Raw genomic sequence first — 9778 nt, 5'->3', positions numbered from 1 at the left:
TTGTTTTAACTGTGTTTTTATTTTGTTTTAATAGTTTTAACTTTTAAACTTTTAATTGTTGAAATATGTTAATTTTTTTATTGGTTGTTTTTATTGTTTTGTAAACCGCCCAGAGAACTTGTGTTTTGGGTGGTATAAAATATGTTAAATAAATAAGTAAATAAAAAATAAATATCCCAAGTTCTGACCCCGCACAATAAGTACCTCTGTCTTATCTGGATTCAGCCTCAGCCTGTTACCTTCTCATCCAGCCCATCACTGCCTCCAGGCCTTGGGTGGTAGAAAAATTAGATAGATAGATAGATAGATAGATAGATAGATAGATAGATAGATAGATAGATAGATGCTTAGGACATGGATAGTCAGCCTCCAACAAGGATGTCACAAGTGGCTCAGATCATTGGGTGTTGTTGCACCACTCCTAAACATGAACAGAAGGCCCCGTGGAGATGGCTTTAGCACAGTTAAGCTTCAAGCTTCAAACTTTGTTAGCATGCTACCACTTTCCAGCTGCCCATTAGCTAGAGGCAAACCCAGTCCGAGGCATGAGAGCACTATAAAATACTCGTAGCCAGTTCTCACAAGTGAAATGTGGGCCAGAGAAGCATCCTACCAGGCTTCAGCAGCTGTGCGCACTCCCAATTTCTGGTCATGTGCTTGCAGAAACCCAAGAAGGAGGCAGGGGAAGTGATCATGTGGGAGCTGACAGTGGAGTCAGACAGCACCATCCTAGCCAGCACTCTAACCCTCCCAGAGTGGAGGAAAAGCCATACGACCTAGCTCCCACTTCCCATATGATCACTTCCCCCTCCTCCACAGTTTTTGCAAGCCCACAACCAAAAATTGGGAACACACACAGCTCCCGAACAGTGTTTCCTCAAACAGGGTTTCTCAGATGTTGTTGACTACAGCTCCCATAATCCCCAAGCAAAAGCCGCTGCAGCTACACTATGAACAATAGAAACTATCCTTTACCATATGGTGTGAGCATGCTCATGACATAAGCTTCCTGGGTTATCCCCAGCAGTAGAGGTGTGCATGGAGCTGGGAAGCCTTGTTCAGTTGAATTGGACTCAAACCAAACTGGGCCTGGTTTGGTACTGTGCATCCTGAGCCAGGCTCCTATTCTACTTGAAGCTGAACCGGTTCAGGCCCAGCTTGAACGGGGGGGGGGGGGGGCAGAGTTCTATAAGTTAAACAGATTTTTTAAAAACCAAAAACCTTATGGCCTGGTTTGGCGGCTTCCGGGGGATGTTGCTGCAGCTGCAAAGGGGGGATCTCTGAAGATTCCCCTCCCCCCAACCTCTCCCAGTCTTCTTTGGGCTGATTCAGCCCATTTTCGGGCCTTGTTGATCCTCTCCTGGTGGCCATTTTGAAGGCCACCATGCATGCGCACTGGCTATTTGTGTACCTGGCATGCAAATAGCAAGTGTGCATGTGCAGCAGCCTTCAAAATGGCCACCGGGAACTGGGAGAGGGCCAACAAGGCCTGAAAATGGGCCAAACTGGCCCAAAGAAGTCCGGGGGAGGCCGGCAGGGGAGGGGGAACCTTCAGAGAATTCCCCATGGCTGTAGCAGCATCCCCTTGGAGGCCATACATTTTAAAAATTAAAATTAAAAAATTAAAATTAAAAAGCCCGACTGTAAGTTTTAAAAATTCTTTTAAAATAACTTATAGAACCCCCGAACCAGCCTGAAGTTCAGCTCAAATCAAACTGAACTGGGCCCTTTTTGGCTTAATAGTGAGCCATCACACAGGCCCCATTTGCACATCCCTACCAGGCAGTTCATGTCATCTTGAGTGCTGGGAACCCTCTGACCCCAGCTGCTCCAGTCAAGGGTAGCCCGCCTTTTGTACCCAGTATTGAACCTATGGTTCATTCTACCTTGGCAGGTGATCTGTGCAATCACCACCAGGCAGCTGGGCTTCCCCCCGGCCCACCACCATTTTGAGCTGGATGAGGCTGCAGTGAGCTGGCGGGGGGAAACTTACCACAGTTTTCATATAAACCCTTGGCATGCTGATGTTTGAGCCAATATACACAGCAAACTTGCCACATGGTTGTTTGAAGGAGAGCTGAGGAGGAGGAGAGCTGGTCTCATGGTAGCAAGCATGACTTGTCGCCATAGCTAAGCAGGGTCTGCCTTGGTTGCATCTGAATGGGAGACTAGAAGTGTGAGCACTATGAGATCTTCCCCTCAGGGGATGGAGCCGCTCTGGGAAGAGCAGAAGATTCTAAGTTCCCTCCCTGGCTCCTCCAAGATAGGGCTGAGAGAGATTCCTGCCTGCAACCTTGGAGAAGCCGCTGCCAGTCTGTGAAGACAATACTGAGCTAGATAGACCAATGGTCTGACTCAGTATATGGCAGCTTCCTATGTTCCTGTGTTCCTATGAAGGTAGGTCAGAGTGAGCTGTTTTAACTGGCATTCCAGAATAAGTCCCTTGAAGACATTCCGTTTCTGCAGAAAACCAGTGGTTGAAACATTTTGGTCAGTCTTTGCATAATGTTTGTATTACTACACAGATGGTATGATTTATTTATTTATTTCATGCGTGCATGGGATTTGGCATCTTTACCAAGTGGCAAGTCTTCCCTACATTTTCAATGAGGTTGAGTGGTCATATGTATTAGCAATGATAGTCAGTGGGGAAAATATTCCCCTGAGGTATAGAGTGTCATGGTCAGAGGTCATTTGAGGAACAGCTTGTCTTCCCTGATATTTCCCCAAGGTTTCCAGATATCACACTGTTAAAGTGTTCTTTATGTACTTGTAATTATATAAATACTTGAAGCTTTCATTGGGCATGTCAATTTTTCTTCTTTAGCTTTGGTGTCTGTGTTTTCCTTTTTACTGAGAAAGGGTGAAATCATATAATTCTAAAGTTATGCTTGTGTATTTGTGTTGTGTGGTGAGGTATATAGGAGAGCAATCTTGTTAATATTTTGTTTAATATTTAATGTAATATTGTGTTTAATATTTAATATTTAACAATTTTGTGATTGTTAACTGCTTTTAACCTTTCAGGATGTACATGTGCACAAACAACACGATTAAAAACAGAAGATAAAATGCTCTCTCTCTCTCTCTCTCTCTCTCTCTCTCAATTGTGCATAGAAAATGTACATGGAGGATTCCAGTTGTACACTATCAGGACTTGTTTAAACACTGCCCATTCCCTTCCTTTCCCTGTTGTGCTTTGATAACAGGACAGAAGAGAAGTAGCTCCATTTGGTGCTCAGCTTCAGGCAGCAAAATGTCATGGGAATGCACTGGTGAGAACAGACTAAACTATTTACTTTTGTAAACAAAGGATCAGGAGAATAACAATGCACTGCATCTATATGGAGGGATAGATAAAAATGATGTCTTTGCTTCATAGCAATAGAATGAGTCTAACGAGAATGAGGCGTGAAGCAACATTAACCATAAAATTATAAATCCACCAGACTCATTTCAGCACACATTTAAGAAATTACTTGAACAAACATCTGCATATTTTCCATGTGGTAAGCTGGTCGCTTTATTCATCTTCCATAATCTATCGCCAATTGCTGCGGAAAATCTTGCCCCACTTTTTACAACCAATCAAAAATCAAGGGAAGAGGTAAGATACTCTTCATTGTCTGGCAAGGCAATACAGTCAGTGAGTTTGCCAAGAAGCAAAATACACACTGTGCCAAATTGCACACTGAGAAATGGTGATCTGTATTAATCCTTGATCACGTACGGATGTGTAGTAAAATTCTTCTCAGTATGTGACATGGCAGAACAATAATCATAACAATATAGACCACTAGTCTAGCAAGTAGTTAGGGTGGTGAATTTGAAACTTCCTGCCAAGCAGCGAGGAGAAAATTTCATCAACTTGCTTCCCCAAATTTATAACTGTAAGGCTTTTGTGCCTTTGCATGGCAAGAAGAAGTTCAGCAAATGTGGCCTTGCTCTCTTTTCATTGAAATTTCCTTAGTAACTTTATAAGCAGCCACTCTGTGGGAGCAATCTCATCGGATGGTAGGCTGCATTGTCACGACCAAGGCAGAGCAGCCTCTCACTCTCCTCCACAGCCTGCCTACAGTTCTTAGAGCAATCAGGCTAGCACATGCCATCTCCAGAATGCACCAGTCACTATGCTTGATATAAGAATAGCCCACTATTTAGAGGCTGCAAGTTTGGGCCTTTCGAGTCTGTTACGATGCTGAAGGCATACATTTTGCAAATCTTCACAAAAAAGCAGGCTCTATTGCTACTGGTAACAGGCAGTTTAATAAGACTGTTCTCATGACACGAGCTGGGTAGCTTTCCCACCTACCTTGATTCCATACAATCACTTCTGTCTCCTCCTACCTAGTTGTTTGCACCCACACAACTGAAAATTTGGAACACACACAGCTCCTAAACCTGGGGAGGACACAGTTTTCAATTGTGTGAATTAGGGGTGTGCACAGAATCAGCTCCCTTCGAGCTGATGGTGGGGCAGGGTTGGCTTTAAGGACAAGGGAGAGTGCACTTATCTCCCCTGCCGCACTTCCCCCTCCAGTGCTCTGTGTAGAAATAGCCCCATGGGGTGGCAGCATACTTCCTTGCCACCCCATTGGTTCCATGACCGGAAGTCACAGGAAGTCCTGTGGACATGGAGCGGGTGTATGCACGTCACACACACATGACATGCATGCGCCCACCCACATGCACACACATGTGCACAGCACTTCTGGTGACTTCCAGTCACTGAAACAACGGGGTGGCAAGGAGGTATGCTGCCACCCCATGGGACTATTTCTACACAGAGCGCCGGAGGGATAAGTGTGATGGGGGGGGGGGGGTAAGTGTACCCTCCTCCATCCTTAAAGCCACCCCTGCTCCTGCGTTCGAACTGGTTCGAATGCAGGATTTCCAAACCTGTTCAGCGTTCTAAGAATAGAATGCTGAACAGGTTCATGCCTAGTGTGAATGACCTCACTGTCTTTTAAAGGCCTGGTTCACACAATCGCTCAAATCTAGATTTAACATTAACGTGATTGTGTGAATCCACTCCATGTTTTGTTTATTATAGGCTGGTACTGACAATACTGGCCCTGCCCATGTGATTAAGAAGGGGATGTGCTGAGAGCACAACTGTTGCGTTGTCCTCCATGGATGTCCCGACATCCTCCCAGCAGTCCCTTTATTGCATGGCGGTGGGGGGATACTCATCTGAATGGCTGCACTATATGCATCCTGAATACTTTTTAAAAGTATTACATGGGCAGGGATGGCGTAGTCCAAACAGGACCTTTGTAGCGAAACAAGCACTATCCTCACACATACTTTTACAAGTATTTGAACCAGGGAGTCAAAGCAAGCCTGAACCAGAACCCAAAACCAGCTGAGAAAGATTTTTATAGTGTACTGGGAGTGAATCCAAACTTAAAATCTCTTAAAGCAAACCCTTAAACACAAAGAGTGGTCACCAGTTCAAAGCTAGTTCAGTAGCCAGGCAGTCTGGAGACTCCTTGTCTGAGGAATGAAAAGGAGTGCTCTCTGCTCCAGCTGTATTTGGGGAAATTGTATTTCTGAGTTAGCCATCTGAAAAGAATGGGTAAGCAGGGCCTAGGATGCAGTGGGCAAACGTGGCCCTCAAGCTGTCATTGAACTACAACTCCCACAATCCCCAGTCACAATTTACTGTGGCTGGGGATGATGGGAGTTATAGTTCAACAGTGGCTGGATGGCTGAGTTTGCCCACTCCTGGCCTAGGACCAGTAGTTATTCTGGTACTCAAATTGAGGCTTGCCCACCTGTAGACTGTTGTCCAGCAACAAGGCCTCTGTGTAGAGGCTTCTTGAACAGAGAATGCAAACTTCTTCTGTTTCCCTGTGGTCCCTGCTTGCTGCCATTCTTCCATTCATCCTGAACAGGATTAGCTATTTTCCCTTTTGCTAAGTTAATGGGGCTTCTTTATTAAAACAAAAAACAACCCCCCCACACAAAGAGAGTCCTAAGAAATTATGGGCAGGGGAGACGATATGGGTTTGTGTAAGGTTAAAAAAGGAGCTCAGTTTGAGAAAGTGGGGGAGGGAGAAGGAGAGAGAGAGAGAAGTGAATGTTTATGGCAGTCTTTAGCAGTTTTAACATTATTAATAAATGAATAGCTGTGTTACTTTGCCTGACGTCTCCCTGGGTAGATTTTCCTCTTTGGACATTAAGGGGAGACTTTCCTCCAATAACAGATTTATTGCATATTGTTTGCTTGATTATTATTTAAGCTTGCAATTTCATGGTGCAGAAGCTATGTATTGGTAAAATGTGGTTTCTCATAACCAGCTCCACAGGGCTCAGTAATTCTGGTTAATTCTTAAACCTAGATTGCCATGATGGTGAGAATGCAGCCTTAGTAAGAGTTAAATAAACATGATGCTAGATGTGTCATTAGTCATTTACAATAGCAAACACTCAGACCACAAAGTAATGGCTTTGAATTTGACCTGAACTGACTCTTTACTTCGTGTCTTTGCCAAGTTTGTTTCCCCCCCAGCCCTAATATAATATAATGACTTGGACCTTAACTTTTGCTGGAGCACAGCACCATCCTCAGCAGCTCTTTCTGGGAAAAGGAGAGTTGTGCTCATTCAAGTGGTTCTTGCAAGGACAGAAGGGTTGTGCAAGCTCAGCTCTCCTATTCCCAGAAGGAGCTGCTGACAATTTAGCAATACTCTGCCAAAAGGTAGGATCCAGCCCCATGGCTGGTTTTTTTTGGCTTGATCTTCCCCATACTTTACAGGGTCACTGCATGAAGCCTGAATGGTCCTAGAGAGGAAACAATGCCTTGCACTCTTTACATTCTTTACATTCTTAGCTGAACATTCTTAGCTGAAGCTTTTCTCTACATCTTGCTGTTGAATTTTTTTTTTAAAAACTTATTTTTTATACATTTTTGTGAAAGTTACATCCAGTAATAGGGTTTCCATAGCAAAATATTATTGTGTTATATAATTTATTATTTCTTATCATGCATTTAAAGTATAATACTTCAGATACTTTGCTGCTGCTTGGCAACCCCATGAAGCGAGCACTTCTAACCTGATCCTTCAAGCAAGGTCAGATATTTTGTAATCCAATTTAAATAGTTACTGTTTAAACAATCCTGCTCTTTGTTTAAACAACATTCAATTTTGCCAGTTTTAACAACAGCTGGGGAGGATATTTTTAAAAAATTATAAAATGTTTATTTTTGCTTGAGACAAGAAAAAGAATTCTGGATAGCAAAAAAGCTTCCTGCACATTCATTCATTCATTCATTCATTTGTTCATTGTGTTTTTGCCCCAGTAAGGCAGTTAACTAATTATATTAAAACATGCAAGACAATGAGGCTGTTCTCATGAACAGCCTAACCCGCCCTGGGGTAGCCCAGCCTTTGTTGGGCTGATTGTGAGAAGCAGGGTGGGGGGAATCCTTGCAGATCTCTCTGAGTCCTGTTTGCGTAACCCTCCAAACCAACCTGGCTGTTCGCTAATGTTAAGGGTGAGCTCGCATCCTTAACCCGGCTGCCAGGTATCGTGCATCCTCTTGGCCTGAGTTCAGTCCGAGGAGACACAGAGATGGGCACATAGAGCACCTGTCTGGTGGGGGAATCTCCCAATGCAATGCACGGGCCACACATTTCATTGTGGGAAGTCCGGAACCTGGAACAATAAGTTCTGGCCCTGGATCCCTCCCTGTGTTTCACGGAGCTTCACGGAGCAGGGCTGCCCATGTGGGAGCACAGAGCACACTCCCACCACCTCATATGATCGCCTGTGGGGAAGGGAAGTTTTACCCTGCCTACCCCATCCCCAGCCACCTGCACACCCTGGCGATGGTGAGAATTGCCTCAATATATTTAAATGCAGTGAAACGTGGTAAAATAATCCTAACACCAATAACAGACAATAAATCAAGCACCAGCCTCAACAGCTTAGCATTTTAGAGTGGCTCTTTCTCTTCAATCTGACAATGAAGGCCTGACAAAAAAAGATTTAGAACCTTGTTAAAGGCTGGAAGAGAAGAAGCATTGCCATGTTTCACTGCCTTTTAATATATTGAGGCAACTCTCATGATTCCCTAACACCACCTTTTGGGCCCTTTTCTCCAGTAGGCAACACAGTGCATAGAAGCTCTTAACCAGAGAGGCTGTCCAGAGGTATACCATGATTGGTGGTACTGGACATTGCTGAAAATTCCAGCAAAACCAAAAGGGATGTACTCTCCCTGTTCAGTTCTCCGCATTGATCATCAACCACAGAGACCAAGGTTGTTTCAACTCCAAAACTGAATTGGAAACCGAATTGAAATAGGTGAGAACTTATTTCTGCTAAGATCCTCTGAAGCTGAAATGCCACCATATGGTCAGTCATCTTACCCTGTAAGGGGAGATTAGAAACCAACCATTAATGATCTAGGTTGGAGTGATCCTACCTCGAGTCAGGACATAATTCTGCTGGGAGACCTTTGCTGTTTCCCATGCCCATTTACTTAAAGGATACCACAAGTTTCTATTCTGTCTCCTTCACTCTTCAATATCCATATAAAACTGCTGGAGGAAGTCATCCAGGAATATGGGCTGCAGTTACCTATTCACCCTAATAACGTCCACCTTCACAGTCCATATGACAAGAAGAGAAGGTGCAAAACTGCTCTTATCAGAATCCCACACTCCTTTCCCAAACTGAGCAGAGACAGACTGCCTGCAAAGATGTAGTGAGACATTTTTCACTGAGGGAGCAAAGAGAAACACTGGAGGAACAAGAGGTCTGGGGTTACCGTAAGTAGAACTGATCTATGATAGGAATCCTTTACCTTTAAAGGTTGCACAGAAGGGAGAAATCCTGCCAGGTGCAGCAGATTCTCCTATCCCTGCAACATTTTGATTGGATGACACAGATATGGTGGGATTTTCCCTTCTATGCCCTGTATAAGGGAATTTGGTTCAATATTTTTTTGATTTGTTTCAAAAGCCACTTCAAATAAATCAAATATGTCCAAAATTTAAGAGTAACTGATTACTCTTTCCTTGATTTGGGATCCAAAAAAGTGACATGTGCATGTGGGAGAAAACTGCACATACAGCCAGAGCTTTGCATTCTGATTTTGCTACAGCAGTTCTCACTGCTGAAGAGGCAATCTGCTTTTCCAACTGCTTTTTCTTCAGCAGTGAGAAACCCTGGAGTAGAATTTTTTTTTTAAAGCCAGGTTCCAAGTGTCTATCATTCTCTTGTGCACATTCTTTCTTTCGATCCCAGCCCTGGTGAGATGGACTTTCAATTTGGTTGTCATGGAATGGGTCTGAACAGTTGCAGAAAATGTCATTGGAAACTAGAGCAATGTAATCTAGGAATAAAATGTCCTAAGTGTATCATGTTTAAATGCTGGGCTTGGGAGAAAATAGTCACAGAGGAGAACATGACAAGAGACAGCTCCAATTCACCACTCATGGAGTAGCAGAATTTTGTAGAGTAAAGGTAGGTAAAGTTTGCCGTCGAGTCAGTATCGACTCCTGGCGACCACAGAGCCCTGTGGTTGTCTTTGGTAGTAGCTGGTTCATTTCTCCTCGGATGTTCTTGGGATGGTTCTCCTCCAGCTACACAGTGTGATATGAAGTGCTACATTCTGCTGGGCTTGGGACATGGAGAACTGAGACACAGAGCCATTTAATTCAGTTCTTGAAGCAGAGAGAAGAGAGCAGCAGTCACTGCCCCCACCCCCTTTTACAACATGCACACAGATTTACAGAATTGTGAGAGCTTGTGCAATGGAGTATTT

The sequence above is a fragment of the Hemicordylus capensis genome, chromosome 1 (genome assembly GCF_027244095.1).
Source record: "Hemicordylus capensis ecotype Gifberg chromosome 1, rHemCap1.1.pri, whole genome shotgun sequence".
In the NCBI taxonomy this organism is placed as follows: domain Eukaryota; kingdom Metazoa; phylum Chordata; class Lepidosauria; order Squamata; family Cordylidae; genus Hemicordylus; species Hemicordylus capensis.
The sequence above is the reverse complement of the archived record's forward strand: the minus strand, read 5'-3'. Positions refer to the sequence as shown.